The 18,335-nt window shown below is 35.5% G+C and overlaps 2 pseudogenes; both read left to right on the plus strand.

The window, feature by feature from the left end:
* The first annotated feature begins 6,258 nt into the window (after window positions 1–6,258).
* On the plus strand, window positions 6,259–9,241 carry LOC149264290 (uncharacterized; annotated as a pseudogene).
* Window positions 9,242–17,303: 8,062 nt separating this feature from the next.
* Window positions 17,304–18,082, plus strand: LOC149264291 (DNA damage-repair/toleration protein DRT102 pseudogene; annotated as a pseudogene).
* The last annotated feature ends 253 nt before the right edge of the window (window positions 18,083–18,335 follow it).

The raw sequence follows: 18,335 nt of genomic DNA on the forward strand, positions 1-18,335 counted from the left end.
CATAATGTCATGATGAACTTGGTGGTGTCAGTGTTAATGTTCCTGAAGAAGACATAGTAAGCCTAGCCCTTCTATTCCTTCCCAAGAGTTGGCATAACTATCAAGATTCGATGAAAAAGAGGGAGAAACTACCGAATTCAGAATGCTTAAGGTCTGATTTGGTATAGGAAGAATACCAGAGATGGGGCTTCATCTAAGGGCAAGGATGAAGAAAAATTTGCAATGGATGGAGAGGAAAAGAAAGGAAAAGGGAAGAAATCTCAATCCAAATAGGAGTCCAACCAAGGGGGCAAGAAGAAAGATTTTCCTAAAATTAAATGCTTCCATTGTCATGAATTCGGGAACTATGCCACAAAGTGTCCACACAAAAAGGTAAGCAAGAAGACATCATGAGGAGCAGCAGGTGAAGCTTTGGCTTCATAGTTTGAGCTTGACTTTACCCTTATCACATGAATGGACAACACAGTTATGGGGAGCATGTGCTAATTAGACTCAGGTGCATCGTTCCACATGGAAGAGTGTAGATATTTTTTCAGTGACCTGGAGGAGAAAGACTTGCAGATGCACATTGAGATGGGGAATTCCGCAGGGTACAACACGACCGAGATTGGTATAGTCACCTTTTAGAGGGAGTTGGGCTCCCATCTCAGGCTCAAGGATGTCATTTTCATTCCAAGCCTAAAGAAAAATCTCATCATTTTTGAAGTTTTAGAAGACCATGGTTATGATGTGATATTTAGCAAAGGAAAGGAATTACTGAGACACATAGCCACGGGATAGGTGAAGCAGATCGGGGTTTGTGTGAAGAATCTGTATAAGCTAGATGTGGAGGATTGTGTTGCATTAAGAAAAAAGGTAGAGAAGGTGCAGAGGCACGATGTTGGTGAACTTTGACTTAGAAGAGTTGGCCATTTGCATCATGGTTCCCTAAAGATCATGCAATAGATAACCACAAGCCTTCCTAAAGGAGAATTTGAGCAGCAGGATGTATGCAAAGGATGTACTTTGGGGAAGTACACAACATATCCATTCCATAAGCAGGACAACCAAGCACATGCAGTCCTTGAAAGGATCCACTCCGATGTCTGTGAACCTTTCTCAATAGACTCCATTGCTATACAATTTTTTTTGTCATTTTTACTGATGACTTATCACATAAGTGTTGGATATTCTTTATGCAGAAGAAGGATGAGACATTTCCCAAGTTCGTAGAATTCAAGGAACTGGTGGAGAAAGAAACTGGAAAGAAGGTGAAGTCTCTTAGGAGCGATAATGGAGGTGAGTACGTTTCAAATGAATTTAAAAATTTATGTGCAAAAGAAGGCATTCGACGAGAGTTGACAACACCCCACAACCCACAACAGAATGGGGTGGATGGGAGAAAGAATTGGAGCATTGTTAGAGCAGCAAGGGCGATGTTGCATGACCAAGGCCTACCTTTGCACCTGTAGGTTGAGACATTCAACACAACAATCTACTTGTAGAATCATAGTCCTCATTGGATTCTAGGCATGATTACACCAAAGAAGGCTTTCTTGGGGAGGAATCCAGATGTGTCGCACTTTAGAATTTTTGGAGCCTCTATCTATTTCCATGACTCCAAAGAATCAAGGAAGAAACTAGAGCTGACAACAAAATTGGGGGTATTTTTGGGTTACACATAATCTCCCCACAACTACTATGTGTACTTTCCTTCCCTCAGAAGGACATTTGTGTGAAGGGATGTAAAATTTGAGGAGGAGAAAGTGATGTGATGCTCTCTTGAGAGGGAGCTTCATATCCCACTAGAAGCGAAGCTTTTAGCTCCAAAGGAAGAGCATCAAGAAGTTGTAGAGAAGCCACAGATTGAGGAGCAGAGAGTGGAGACATCCACTTAAGAAGAACCATCCAGAGAAGGTAGGAAAATAACTAAGGAAGTTGAGAGACTTGTGTAGGATGTGAGGGAGAATGTGGGTGATCCTTCAAATTTGCATAGGAAGACAAGGTCACCTGACCGATACACTGGATACATGGATTTAATGATTGAGTTTGTAGAGACTGAGCCATCCTCTTTTGAGGAATCAATAGAGAAACATGTATGGATTGATTCAATGCTGGAAGTGGTCCCAAGACCAACAGATAAATCAGTTGTGGGTTGGAGATGGATCTTCAAGGTAAAGCAGGCAGCAAATGAAAGCATAGAGAAGTATAAGGAAAAATTTGCGGCCAAGGGTTACATTCAGGTTGAAGGAATTGACTATGAGTAGACGTTTTCTCATGTAGCAAGGTACTCATCCATTAGATCAATCCTTGCTCGTACTGTGTAGATGGGGTGGAAGATCCATCAGATAGATGTAAAACAGCATTCCTCAATGGATTTATTGAGGAGAAGGTGTACATTGAGAAACCAAAAGGCTTTGATACTTTTGATCGAGAGTCTAATGTGTGCAGACTCAAGTGAGCATTGTATGGTCTCAAGCAAGCACAACATGCTTGGTACACTAGGCTCGATAACTATCTCACTAGTTTGGGATTCACCAAAACTGAAGCGGATGCAAACCTCTATCATATCTTGGTAGAAGGTAAATTGTTGATTATTGTCTTATAGATTGATGAAATATTTTAACTAGTGATGAGAAACTGATCGAATCTTGCAAGGAAGGCCATTCAAGGGAGCTTGAAATGAAGGACATGGGTCTCATGCACTAATTCCTTGAGTTGGAAGCATGGCAGGACGATGGGGAAATTTTTGTGTCTCAAGGAAAGTATGTGAATGAGATACTACAGAGATTTCGCATGGAGAGTTTGAAACCCATGGAGACACCTCTAGCGACCAACTGTAGGAAGGATGATGCCACTTCAAGTGAGAAAGTGGATGCTACTATTTATCGGTAGTTGGTGGGTTCAGTGATGTATCTTGTGCGCACATGACCAAATATGTGCTATGCAGTCAACCAGGTGAGCCAAGGTATGGTTAGCCCAACCAAATTATTTTGGAGGGAAGCTAAGCATGTTCTACGGTACCTCAGAGGCACTACCTAGTTTCAACTATGGTACAGACGGACAGAGGGAGTGAAGTTGTGTGGCTTCAAAGATGAAAATTGAGCAGGGAGTCCATCAGACCAAAAGAGTACATTAGGTAGAATTTTCAGTGTTGGATCCGTAATGCTTTCCTGGTATATTAGGAAGCAAAGATCTATAGCGCTCAGCTCGATAGAACCATAATACATGGTTACAAGTCAATCAACATGAGAGGTGATCTGGATGAGAAAGATACTTGTTGGATTGTTTGGTCAGATGATGGATCCAACTATGATCCACTTTGATAATCAAAGTTGCATCAAGCTATTTGAGAATCATGTTTTTCATGATCAATCTAAGTATATAGATATTTGGTATCACCATTTATAGGATTATGTGCAGAGACAGATAATTTTGTTGTAATACATTCCGACAGAGGAACAAGATGTTGACATTTTGACAAAGGCCTTGTTAAGAGGGAAGTTTGAGTTCCACAAGTGTAGGATAGGAGTGGTTGATAATCCCTTTCTTGTTGAGAGGGAGTGTTGAAAAATGTAGCAATAAATTCTCAATTTGATTTTTCCTTGATTAAATTGAGAAAATTTGAATTTCCACATCAACGCACAGCTTGGATGTAGTTAACTTGTGTGACATGTCTTGTGTCACTTAGTTTAATCAAGAAATTTGAGTTGGAGAAGTTAGAGTTTCGTTAAGCATGTTTGATTGCTAATTTCTAGCAATCAAGGTCAGTTATCTTAGGTTGTTTTTTAGTTAAACTAGTTCTAACTATTGGAGGAACTAGTGGAGGGTCAGTAAGCCAAGTGAAATTTAGTCAAACTCAATGATCATCCAGTTAACTGATCAATCAACCTAAAATAACTAGTGCATGCAGAGAATTCAAGCTCCCTAGGCTTGGTGGAGATTCCAAGGCAGTGTAACATCAGAGTAGTCTTGAATGTACAAATGTTGCATGCAACCAGATGATCAACCTAAGAGATTGCGTAATCCATTTTGGACAAATTCCTAAATAATAGGGGCCTAATTTCTCAAGGAACATCACAAGGAAATAGAAGCTCAAGCATAAGCAAAAATTGACTAAGTCTAGGTCAGAGCTTCTTAGTGAGAAAAGAAATAGGTTATGCAATTTTAGGTTGTGCTCAGTTGAGAAAAGCAATTGTAATACATCTCCCTTCATCAAATTAATGCAAGCAGGCATTGGGGTTTTTAGCAGATTGCTTTCCCTAGAGAAAAATACTATTTGCATGTGTGTGATTTATAATTGCATGTCTAATATTTTTGTTCTAGATTGTGAATTACTTTCCGTAGAGCAGTAGAGTAGGTTTGCATCATGATTTTGATAAAAAATTCATGAGTAGTTGCAAATCTACATCACAATTTCTACATTTAGAGATGCCCATAGGATCTATAATAGTAACCTTTGAAAGGAACATTTTTATTGTCCAATAAATTCCATATCTTTTTGTCCTCAATTGCCCAACTCACACCTTCCAAAAAACCTCCATTCAAATACACCTCAATGCATATCTTGCCAAAAAAAAATTATTGGATGAATTTAGGAATGCATATCCAACTTATGCCAAGTTTGTCCCATGTGATCCAAGCATATACTTCAGTCCAAAATTCTATAGGTAGGTATGGAAGCTTGACCAATATTGAAAGTTTGGATATACACTCCCACAATGGATTGAAACATGGATTCAATTGATACATGGTCATTTGTGGGTCATCTTTGAACCACCTCAATACTATGATCCATAATTCAAAATTTCAAGTTATCCACAACTCTTTTAAAAAGGAAAGTGTTAAAAATATCGGGAGGCACGATTAGAAAAAGAAATATTCATGTTTTCTACTATATTGGTACTTCATCCATTTAGCAGTCCTTTCTTCATATATTGATTTGCATGAGACCTTCCTATAAGGGTCCTTTTTGTGTATCTCTAAACCATTCTGGAGAGAATATGGAGATCGACCATACCTTCATTATTCTTTCCAAATATACTTTCCTAGATCTAATAATAAAGATGGTTTTCACCCCTTAAATTAAATTACTTACTATTCTAAATCGGAAATTTCATATTTTTTATCTTCTAATATTTAAGCTTCAATCTCACATTCGATTAATATAGTCTTCGATTAATATAGTCTTTTCTAATTATTTGAATTCATCATAATTCTAAACCTTTAGAATTGTCTTATGAATAATATTATTAGTTTGAGTCTTTTGAAAATATCAGATCATATTTCTTTGTTTTATTTTCAATTTTATAAACCAATTTAACTTTAATGATTTTCGATTTAACATTTCTCACCAATCACCCTATTATATAAATAAATACATACCTTTATGTTATACCAAACATGTTCTGGTAACCCATGAACTAACATATAATAAATAAAATAAAACATGAAAGGTTAAAGTTCCCATTATATCCATCCTTTCTATGGTTGACTTCCTCCCATGTGAAAATGAGAAAATGAATATTTTATTTTTTTATAAATTCAGTAAATTAAATTAAACCATTTTCTCACCGTGAATACCTCTTGGCTGAACTAATAAAAAAGATTTAAACTTGACGACGATAATAAATTAATATTTTGCATAATGATTCATTCTGATTGAACGGTTTTTTCGGGTGCGTTAATTGGATTAGATTGAATTTTATTATATGGTGTGTTTTTTCATATAGTCATCTTAGAATAAACGTAGATGACGGGTCCTCGTCCTCTGCTTTATTGAATGAATGTTTTAAAAGATTTCAACGACGGGGTGGAAACATTGTTTGCAGAAAGGACGGTGCTCAAGGTTTTCCACGAGGGAAGTCAAAGGTTTCTACAAAACATAATGATATTTGTTTTTTTAACAAATGTAAATTATTTAAGATATGAAAAAAGAGATTATAATGATGTATGTATTTAGTAATTTTGTGTGAGAGTAGGAAAAATATTATATTAAATAAGTGAATTTAAAAAAAAACAAAAACAAAAACAACTGCTGCTGTTGTGAAGTTTCCTCAAGAATGGATATGTGAACTTCATTCAGTCAAGCATCCAACTTGAATCACTATGAAAGGTCACATAGGCCAATAAGTATTCATGTTTAGTCAAGGCCTTTGATGCTTCGTCGAAAGTTTATTCTGTGGAAAATGCACATGATCTGATCGTTGATAAAAAAAATTGTTATATTTATACCTGGCAAAGCAAAGCAAATCCAAAATATCAAGCAACCAACTGACCATGGGTCACTTGTGCTTACAGCTCCCATTCTCCCAATCCAAATTATTCTGCATCTTCGTCACGAGTCTGTTGCAAGTTGTAGTTCAGTGCAATGCCATGAATATCTCAGAGGAAGGCAGAATTCTTTTGCAGATTAAAAACGATGGAGTGGATAGACACAAATAATTCTTTGAGCAGCTGGAACGCAACTGATGAGAGTCCATGCAGTTGGAATGGAGTGTTTTGTGATACACAATTGAAGGTAGTTACTAAACTTAATCTCTCCAACACTAACATTTCAGGAAGCCTGAGTTCTACTATATGTGGCCTTCAATGTCTAAAGGAATTGATACTGCTTGGCAACCATTTCGGAGGCCCGTTCCCCTACGGATTGTTGGCATGCAAGCGTTTGCAGACGCTGGATTTGTCAAAGAACCTGTTCGTCGGAAGTTTGCCGCATCGCATCCATGAATTGGCTGAGTTGCGCCATCTGAACTTGGAGCAAAACAGGTTCTCTGGAGATATTCCTCCAGGCTTTGGCACGTTACCCAAATTGGAGACCCTGTCTCTCAATTATAATAAGTTGAGCGGATCGATTCCTGCTTTTCTCGGCAATTTGACTCACCTGCAGCAGCTATGGCTGATGAACTGCAGTCTGGAAGGAGAAATCCCCCTTCGTTGGGTAGTTTGACTGAGCTGAAGAGCTTGCAGCTCTCTGTCAATCGTCTCTCGGGTAACATTCCCCCCAGTTTGATGAGGTTGTCCAGGATGACAGAACTATTTCTCTGGGAAAACCAGCTCTCTGGAAAACTCCCGCCCAATATTGACGAGCTGAGGAGCATACGTAATCTCGACATTTCAACTAATCAGCTGGATGGAACGATTCCTGAAACAATTGTAAATCTGGTCCACCTGGAAAGCTTGTCATTGTCGGAGAACAACCTTACCGGATCTGTCCCTGCACAGCTAGGAAAACTTGTTAATCTGACAAGCGTGGCTCTTTACAGTAACAAGCTGAGTGGCTGGTTGCCACAGAATTTGGGTACACATTCTGATATTTGGCTGATCGATGTTTTAGAGAACCATTTCGAGGGCCCTCTGCCTCGAAATCTATGCAAAGGGGGAAATCTTTTTGCCTTGGTTATATTTTCGAACAATTTTAGCGGCAGTTTGCCGCCCTTCGACTCTTGCGGTAGTCTGCATTACGCACAACTCTACAATAACCAGTTAAGTGGTGAAGTTCCTTCGACTTTATGGAGTTGTCAAACACTTGTAGAATTGAAGCTCTATAATAATATGTTTGAAGGCCACATTCCCATGGAGATTGGGGGAGCAAAGGAGTTGCAATGGTTAGAGATCGCCAACAATCGGTTCAGCGGAATCATTCCTCCACAGATTGGACAGCTGAGGAATCTCTTCAACTTCAGTGCAAGCAATAACCGACTGTCGGGGCCTCTTCCTGATGCGCTTGCAGACTTTCCACACCTCTCTGACCTCATTCTTGCAAACAACCGGTTAACAGGTGAGATTTATGCATTGTTAGGTTCCTTGTCAAATTTAAGCCGTCTAGATCTGTCAAACAATCAACTTGAAGGGGGCATTCCGCCTGAATTGGGGTATCTAAATACTTTAACATTTTTTAACGTATCTGGCAACCAGTTGTCTGGCTCAATTCCAGCCAGTTTCAAGAATTTGCATTATAGAGATAGTTTTCTTGCCAATCCCTACCTGTGCGCGGATCCGGCTTTGGGACTTAGGGTTAGATCATGTTCACCAAAAAAAAGAGATTCATTATTACATCATTATTTGCCAATAATTTTAGTCCCAATTCTAGTGTTAGCAATGGCAATTTTATTGTTTTCGTGTTTGATTTGTATTGGTTTTTTCAACATCAATAATGGCATATTGAGAAATTCCTTTCTGGGAAAACCAAGAAGCTCAACGTCATGGGAAGTAACACCCTTTCACTCAGGCTTGGAAGTGAACGGGTCTTACATCCTCAAGCAGTTGACAGAGGGCAATGTGATTGGATCAGGAGGTGCTGGAAAAGTGTACAAGGCCTGTCTCCGGAATGGGCAGGAGGTGGCTGTTAAGAAGATTTCGAACAGGGGAAATGAATTTGAAGCAGAAGTGGAGACCCTGGGCGTGATTAGGCATTCCAACATCCTAAAGCTTTTGTGCTGCATCTCGAGTGCAGAATCGGATTTCAAGTTACTGGTATTTGAATACATAGAAAATGGAAGCCTGTTTGAGTGCCTTCATGGAGGATCAGAATCAATGCAGGCGCTGGGGTGGCCAGTCCGGCACAACATTGCAGTTGGTGTAGCTCGTGGGCTCTGCTATTTGCATCATGATTGTAGGCCTCCAATATTGCATAGAGACGTGAAATCGAGCAATATCTTGGTGGACTCAGAGTTTGAAGCCAAGATTGCCGTTTTGGTGTTTCCAAGAAACTATTATCTCGTCATCAGCCGGGGTCGGGAGAAGAGTACGGTCTAACAATATCTGGATTCACCGGGTCTCATGGCTACATTGCCCCAGGTATTGTATGGCATTCCGGAACCCTGATCCAATTGCTATATATATATATATATAATATATTGATAAAACAATATTTATTGTTAGTGGGTATGACAGCTAAAATGCTTCATGTGCAGAGTATGCATATGGCATGATGAAAGTGAATGAGAAGAGCGATGTATACAGCTTCGGGGTGGTGCTGCTGGAGCTTGTGAGTGGGAAGCGAGCCACGGGGGAGACGGAATATGGGGAAAGCCTCGACATCGTGGGATGGATTGACAAACAGTTAATTTGCAAAGAAGAGGAGGAGCAGCGGCTGTTGGGAGTATTGGACCGGCGAATTATAGAAGAGGAAGACGAGAGTACCAGTGGTTATAGAGAGAAAATGTTGGGTATGCTGGCGGTTGGTTTACGGTGCACCAACAGCGCGCCAAACCGTCGGCCTTCCATGAAACAAGTGTTAGACGTGTTGCAATCCATATGAAAGTACAAGAATTACGGGATACATTACTTGAATGGTAGGTGTGATGGTTGCAATAGCACGCAAATAGATAGAACATATCATAAGATTGTTATTTCCTCGAAGGGACGTCAAAAAGACTTTATCCAATTTTATATTTTGACTAAAACTTCTGATTTATATAGTTTCAAAAAAGTTATAACGAATTTTACATTTTGACTAAGACTTCTTGTTTACAAGGTGTAAAAAATGTCATTTATATTTCGAATAAAACTTCTTATATAAATGTAATTTTCAATTTTATAAAGGTATAAAAATATTTTGATGAAATTTAAAGAAAAATTATATATATAAACAGTAATGATTTTATTTTATCTAGTTATCTTTTTATTTTAAGTAGCTATGTGTTAAAAATTTATAGATGTGTATAATTTTAGTAGGTTTAATGGTTAAGAGCATGTATTTCTTTTTAAGAGGTCACATGTTTAAAATCATGGGGTCTTATATACTAATTTGGTGTATGGCTTGATAGTGACCTTAAAATTGGATAATAATAATAATTATATATGGGGAAAAAACCTCCCACAAACAAGAGATCTCATACACCAATTTGATGCCAAATACTTATTAGATATTCTCAAACAATTAAATAAAATAGATTCAACAAAGAAGTGGATCCTTTGTCCCATAAACAATAACATTTCATACACCGATTTAATATCTAACTTAATCCTAATCTTAAAATTAAATAATAATAATAATTATATAAAAAAAAAAAACCTTATATCCTATATATTGTAACACCAACCATCAAAACGCAAAATACTTATTAGATATTTTCAAACAATTAGGTAGACCGCGACGACGTCCAAATGCCTTTTCGCTTGAGGATTACCTTCTACAAATTAGATATATAAAATATCTTGGGTGGTTTCTGTTATGGTGTGCCACATTTTTTTCTTTTGTTTTTAGTTACACTATGTATTTCAGTAACTTCTTTAGTGGTAGCCTTTATACTTGGTCGTTATACCTGAATGTCTCTAATACATAGGAATTATACTAGCAATTGTCCCAAAAGGTACAAAGAGAGGCCGATAGGATTATTAAATTGGAATTGTTGAATTTTTTTAGAAGAGTTAATTGGTTTGTGGAAAACCTTGTTTTCTTGGACTGGATCATTATGCAATTACTTTTCTTTAGATGTTTTGTTTATAAGGAACACATTGAATGTCTTACTTCATTTCTGTTATCCTTAGTAATATCCTTTCCGTGCTTTTTCTTGATCAATTTGATGAAATATTCCATTATAGTTTTCGAGATGGTCCAAACTATATATAATTTTAATATATTTTATATTGAATAATTATCTTATGGTTTTATGTTGTTATTTTTTAAGTTCACTCATTAAATTTAATTTGTGATTTCAATACATTCTCGTTGAATTTTAGATAAATTAGATTGGAAAATAAATAACCTTAAAAACAACTCATTATATATATATATATATATATATATATATATATATATTATAATTTATAATATTTTAAAATACATAATAAATTAATTTAAATTCTTTATTTATAAATTTTAAAATATTTAATTATTTAAGTTAAGTTAATTTAATATATTATTATTATTATTATTATTATTATTATTATTATTATTATTATATAATTTTTGTCATGATGATAAATCATATTAGTTTGGTAGAAATTAACAACATGAAATGTGATTTATCAAAAAGGCATTATAAAAATTAATATAATTATCATTATTATTATTAAATATTTACTAAATAACCTAATTGTTTAATAAATATTATTATTAATATTAACATTAATATACTTATCATTATTATTATTAAATATTTAACTACCTAACTTAATTATTTAAGGCCGGGTCTAATGAGTAATTGTGTGAACGGTCAAAAGTGATTGGCCAAAAGAAAATTCAAAAAGGTGTAGTGTTTGAATCATGTTTTGATGGTAAAATAGATTCAACCCCATCAAAAGCTTCCAAAGCACCTAAAATCTTGAAATTTGACACATGTAATCTAAATTTACGAAAATCCTAAAAAACTTTACAAAATTTTATCAAAATCTTATCAAATCAAGACAAATTTACAAACTATATGCAGTAAATGAATATCAATAGATATCATGGTTCAATTCGAGCCAGATGTGTGACGCTTTAGTCCGAAAAGTATTATGCTTTATCTACTATTATCTTTCACCAGAAAAAATGATCCGTCTGATTTGCTTGTCGAAATTAGTTCATCTAGGCTCCCACTATCAACTCAGTTTTCAATGAAGGGGGTGTTAATCTTAAATTAGATATCTTAATAATTAGAAAAATCCATTAAGCTTTCATGCGTGATAGAAGATTAAAAAAGAAAATAATGATGGAATATATTTTTATCATAGTTAATTAGGGTTATTTTGTGGTTTTTTTAAGAATAGATATAAATTAAAATCTAAAATAATTTATTTAATAAGTAATTAATTAATTTATGATGATGATGATGATGATAGTGGTTAACGTTCATTGAGACCAAATTGGTCTATCAGACCTATAATTTTCTTAGTTTTTAATTGTTTGGCTCCTCTTTCTTGGCGAGATTGATGCTGTAGCTTTCTTTTTTTCTCTATGGTCTTCCAACTTCCTTTATCTTGCATCTCCTTCATCTCTTCTGGTTCTTGGGATATATATATATATATAATTGAAATTAAAATGGTTTATTTAGTTTGATGTCTATTTATGTATAGTAGTTTATTAAAATATAGACCTAATATATACATATATATAAAATAAATTGAAACGTTTTATTTAGTTTGATATCTAGTGATTTCTATAAAAACAATGTTTAATTCATTATAGATTACATAAACTTGAAGACAGAAAAATACCTCTATTTTCGAATGATAATGTTTTATGTGCTGCTTTCAACCTTTAATCATCATAATACTCCTTTATTACAGAATGCTTGGAAACCACACAAAAGCGATCAAACGGAGGACACATCCAAATTTTTCGAATGGTCAGACAGCCATCCGTACAATCCCATAATCCTGGCCGTTCAACCAGAATAAATTCATCGGATCCCAGCAAAAATCACAGGACCAATACCATTAAGTTGGACATTTATGTCATTTTAGAAGTCCATGTCATGCCTTTCATCTCTGCCACCCCTACTCTCTTTAAAGGCCTCTCTAATCCAAAGAAGTAGAATGTAGAGTGACCCTGGAATCCAATTGCAGTGCCCATGGAGAACAGTTATAGTGGAACGTTGGAGCAGCCCTGGATTAATCCAGCAGCTACCACAACTCATGGCACATCGAGGAGCACTCTGACAGTCGTACTGCAATGGGTTCTATATATCATAATGCGGGTGCTGTTGATTTTGTGGATTGGCTTCATAGTTTTGTTTCCTACCACTTTCTTCCGTCAATTCTTGAACAAATTGTTCACCATAACTGGCAGCTCATTCATGGGATACTCAGGTGGCTTCCATCTTCTATGATTTTGAACATCATAGTCAAGAGTATAACGAACGAAATATAATCACAAAAACCGACAAAAACATGCTGATTACCGAACAAACGCGTAGTCTAATTTTTCTGAGTTTTGGGGTTTTTTTGGGTTTGGTTGCATATTTTTATGTGAAATTTTGAAATTAATTTTAGCCGTAGTTTGCATAATGGGAATGTCCCAGAAGTTTTTTAAGTTGTTGAATTTATTTATACATTTTAATGCACATTTTAAATTATTAATAATCACAATTTTATAAAAAATTGTCTATCTTACTAGGCAAAAAAAACTCAGTGAATATTACCTGGAACACCACAGTAATTTATTGGAATCACATGTTTTAGCTGTGTAGTTTGTATAGTCCAAGTGCCCAATCTATTTATGCATCAATTTTTCAGAGCAGTGAATCTATTTATGCATTTAAATGTATTCAAAAATACATTTTAAATAACTAAGAATCATAAGTTAATAGGGATTTAATGAAATCACAAGTTTTGGCTGTGTAGTTTGCATAGTCCAAGTGCCCAATCTATTTATGCATCTATTTTTCAGAGCAGTGAATTTGTTTATACATTTAAATACATTCAAAAATATATTTTAAATAATTAAAAATCACAATTTAACCAAAAATTATATTGTGAAATTCCAACCAATATACCAAAAAACTGACAAAGTTCAATAAATTTTCTTTTGTTCAGTAATGGCACTACAACCCAAAGTTAATATCAAATTTTTAACTTTGCTCAGAACTATTGCTTTGAGTTTTGGGCCTTCTTGGGTTTGGGTGCATATTTTTATCTGAAATTTTGAAATTAAGTTTCAGCCGTAGTTTGCATAATGGGAATGTCTCAGAGGTTTTTAAGTTGTTGAATTTATTTATACATTTTAATGCACATTTTAGATTATTAATAATCACAATTTTATAAAAAATTGTTTGTCTCACTAGGCAAAAAAAACTCAGGTGAATATTACCTGGAATACCACAGTAATTTATGGGAATCACAAGTTTTAGCTGTGTAGTCTGTATAGTCCAAGTGCCCAATCTAATATAATATATCATGGTTTTTCTCTCTGAAAAAAAAATAGTCCAAGTGCCCAATCTATTATGGGAATCACAAGTTTTAGCTGTGTAGTCTGTATAGTCCAATTGCCCAATCTATTTATGCATCTATTTTTCAGAGCACTGAATCTATTTAAATGATCTATTTATGCATTTAAATGTATTCAAAAATACATTTTAAATAACTAAAAATCACAAGTTAACAGGGATTTAATGAAATCACAAGTTATAGCTATGTAGTTTGCATAGTCCAAGTGCCGAATCTATTTATGCATCTATTTTTCAGAGCAGTGAATTTATTTATACATTTAAATACATTCAAAAATATATTTTAAATAACTAAAAATCACAATTTAACCAAAAATTATATTGTGAAATTCCAACCAAAATACCAAAACTGACAAAATTCAATAAATTTTCTTTTTTTCAGTAATGGCACTACAGCACCAAGTTAAAATCAAATTTTTAACTTTGCTCAGAACTATTGCTTTTAGGATATGAAACAATTAAAGTTCTATATTTAATCTGGTTTTCCAGTGGTAGACCTAAACAGACTTCTAAGACCATAAATGTATGGTTCTGATTTAAAGAAATTAAAAATATTTATTTATCCAAAAAAAACCAAAAATACAACAATCAGACAGCACCACAAACTTGTCAGACATCGATAAATATCTGTTAAAATTTTAAATGATTTTTTATCATATTGTTAAATTCGAATTATATCAGTACTTTTAGGGCACCTGCTCCTATACTGAATTTAGTTAATTAAGTTTAATTGGGGCGTATCTTCATATATTTTAGTATTTATTTTGAGATTCAAAGTGGAGGTCCAGGCTTTATATTCTCTTGCTTATTCTACCGTCTATGAATGTTAAAACTCTTGATAGAAGCAATTGTTCTTGCATAGTCTCAGTTATACAAAACATATTTTATTGCAATAATAAAGCAGAATTTTCCCGGTCCATTCAAATGGGGTTTTATACGGAAGAGCCTTCACCAAAACATTCTAGGCCAAGCAATTTAGATGTGAAGAGATCCATATGCTGGAAATGGAAATAGAATTGCCCTAGCTGCATGCAAAATTCTATGACCACCAAGCATATACTTAGTTTCTCTTATTTTAAACTCTTATACTGAAAAATTGATTAATAAAATCTAGTAGCACATACTATCCATAAATAAGAGATGACTACTTGATATTCTAGTGTAATTAAGGACACCATGCGTATACAGTGTTGGAGGAGCCATAAATTCTTGGATCTCCCGTCGATATAAAAGATAAATATTGACAAATCCATTTCCATAGTACCCAACCGAGAACTCAATTATTGGTGTTCACGGTCGATCAATGACAAATGATTAAATATGTATTGTCTTGAATTTAGTAATAATTAGGTCTCGCTAATATGAAATTATCTGAAAACTTACACATTGCTTAACAATTCAGCGAAAGGAAGATTTGACAGAATGTTTCTGATCCCGTCCGTTGCAAATTGCGCCGCCCAGGCTAGGGCGATCTGCTCGTTTTGTCGTCGGCCCACGAAGTAATTGACGGCAAAGGCGATCAGGTAAGTGACGCAGAAGAATTCTATGTAGTAAGACTGAGGGCATGTGGGGATCAAAGTTTTTGCATAACAGGGCCAGGTTCAATGTACAGTAGAACTAGGAAACTCAACCGATATTTGGAAAAAGCAGTCAAAGTGCAGTACATGCCGTACATGCGGGCCAGATGACACTTGCCTGGTGATTTGTCTTCTGAAAATGGAGCACAAGAGATGGCGACTGAGAGAAACTTGTGGTGAACAAGAGAAGTAACCGATCATGTTCTACAACCCAATTTCTTACGCCAATGCTCTGGAAGCCAAAGGGTATTTTGATGAAGAACATGTACTAAGCAGAACCAGGTATGGAATCGTGTTCAAGGCATGTTTGCAGGATGGAATAGTGCTATCAATAGCAGACGGACCAATCGAGGAGAGTGTCTTCAGACGACAAGCAGAGGCTTTGGGAAAAGTGAAGCACAGGAACTCTGTGAGAATTGATTTCCCAATAAATCAATCGCACCGCTGCTTTTACAAGCTCAAGAAATGGAATCGCACCGCTGCTTTTACAAGCTCAAGAAATGGAATCCCAGCAGGCCAGTGTTTGCTAAAAGCAAGGGAAGATGGAAAAAGCAGTAAAAATATCTTGCCATGTCAATAAGGCAACTCACTGATATTTGGAAAAAGTAGTGACACTTCAAATCAACAGTTGAAAATGTCTCACTTAATCCAACGGAGGAGGGTAAAAGTGTTGACAATTGTTGATGCATAGGAAAGGCCTATCGGACTAATTAAGTATAATAAACGTAATTCAATTTTATTTTTTATTGAATTTAAAAGAGTGTTTTTTCTTTTATATATATAAATATTAATATTTTTATTAGATATTTTGTAACGTAATGAATATTAATATTTTTATTGTGTATTGGTTTTGTAATGTAGTATCTTATAAATATTTTATTACGTCAAAATAAAATAAAATAATTATAATTATTAATAAACTATTTTGATTCAATCAAATTATATATTAAAACAATAATAGTAATAATTATTATTATTATAACTATAATTAATTATAATTAATAATTAAACTAATCTAGCTTCATCTTAATTCTTGTATTTAGAGGAATCAAATATCTTGAGATATAAATCTCTTTTAAAATGAAAAGAGATTTGATCTCTCTAGAAACTTGGTAAATCCAAAGTTAAAATAGATCTAAACTAATAATATGTAAATTTATTATTCAAATTTCAAATTATAAATATAACTAAGAAGATAGTCATTTTCATTCAATGTTTAGATAGCTATATACAAATTAACAAAACTTATACAATGTCAAATTCAGTGGTGCTCCAAATTTATATTACTAATTGAAATCAACTACTAATTAAATGAAAATTTAACTAAATTACTCATTAAAAAAACAATATGTTACAAGTATATTGTAATATATGAAGTCTAATTTAAATACAAATATATATATTTCAAATTTGAAACATCATCAAATTAAATTATTTTAAAAATTAGAATAAGTTTTAATAATAGAAAAAATTTAGAAAGAGAAATTCATCAAACTTCCAGTCATCATTGTTAAGCATAAGATTTCTATTAATAATACAGGAAAAGAAAAAAATCCACTAAAAAGAAAAAAGCTTTCTAATTCAAATTTAAAAATTAACATGAATATATAAATATATATAATTAGGCCGATAGGCCTTCTTATTCATCAACAATCGTCAACCAATTTATCCTGCTCTGTTCGATCAGTTGAAACACTTTTGACCGTTGATTTAAAGTGTGGTTTCTACTGCCGATTTTATAGCCAGTTTTTAGGCATTTTACATCGGAGTTCCAGGACACCACTTAGATGCAGCACAATCCCAAGTCAAGATGCATGCACCTGTCTGCACAAACTCCTCCCTCTGCATTCGACACTACCCTCGTTCCCTTCATTGCTTTTCCAACCTCCCAAACCCTCCTCATTGGCGGTCCAGGAAAATGGGAAGCACTGACGCCAATAAGCCTCTCAAGATCATTGCAGGAGCTGATGACTTCGGCTGCGCACTCAAAGATTCCCTTATCGAACACCTCCGATCAAAGGGTATCGAGGTCCAGGATCTCGGCACCGATAAGTACTACAATGTCGGGGAAGAAGTCGGCAGAAGGGTGAGCGAAGCCCAGCACAGTGAAAATCAAGCGGAAATCAAGGGACTGGTGGCCTGCGGAACCGGTGTCGGGTCTCCATTTTTGCCAACAAGTTCCCAGGCGTCTATTCTGTCACCTGCGATTCTGTGGAGGATGCCCAGAACTGCAGGTCGATCAACAACTCGAACGTTATAGCAGTTGGAGGAATGCACACCACCCCCGAAGAGGGCAAGAAGATACTCGATGCCTGGCTCGACACCCCTTTCAAGGCCCCCTGCCCTGCCAGCAAAGGGAATCCATGGCCGCCTGAGATCGCTGGCTTTTTAGAAAATTCCTTGCAGGAAATGCCCAAAATACCCGAACACAGCAAGCCTCAATCCGAATCCTCCTGCGCTCTCTGTTCATTAAGCAAAACGAGAAACTTCCAGGTTGTGGATATCATGCCCGGGGGATCCATGAGCATCGTGCGAGAAAGCCCTACTGCTGCCATTGTCAAATTCAAGGCCGAAAGTATCGAGCCGGCCCATCACCATACCTTTGGGCATGATCTTCTTGTTGTGTCTGGGTCGAAGAGAGTTTCGTCGTGACGCTTTGGGGATGCATACCGCTAAAGGATCATACTTTTGACTCGATCGGCGCAGAGAAAGCTCTTTCAGAAAGCAAAAATATCTCAAATTCCTTCTATAATTCCGAGCCATACGACATGCGAATCCTTTTTAACACAGACGGATGTCGGTCACACTTCGTTGTCGAACAAATATGTAAAGTGGGTCTCAGTTCTTGTATCCTTACATCCCCACGGCTACATAGGTACATCACTAAGCTGGAGTATGTATGTGC

This window comes from Pinus tabuliformis, chromosome 6, assembly GCF_031772625.1.
Source record: "Pinus tabuliformis cultivar Carrire ecotype Pingquan chromosome 6, CPIR1, whole genome shotgun sequence".
Taxonomy (NCBI): domain Eukaryota; kingdom Viridiplantae; phylum Streptophyta; class Pinopsida; order Pinales; family Pinaceae; genus Pinus; species Pinus tabuliformis.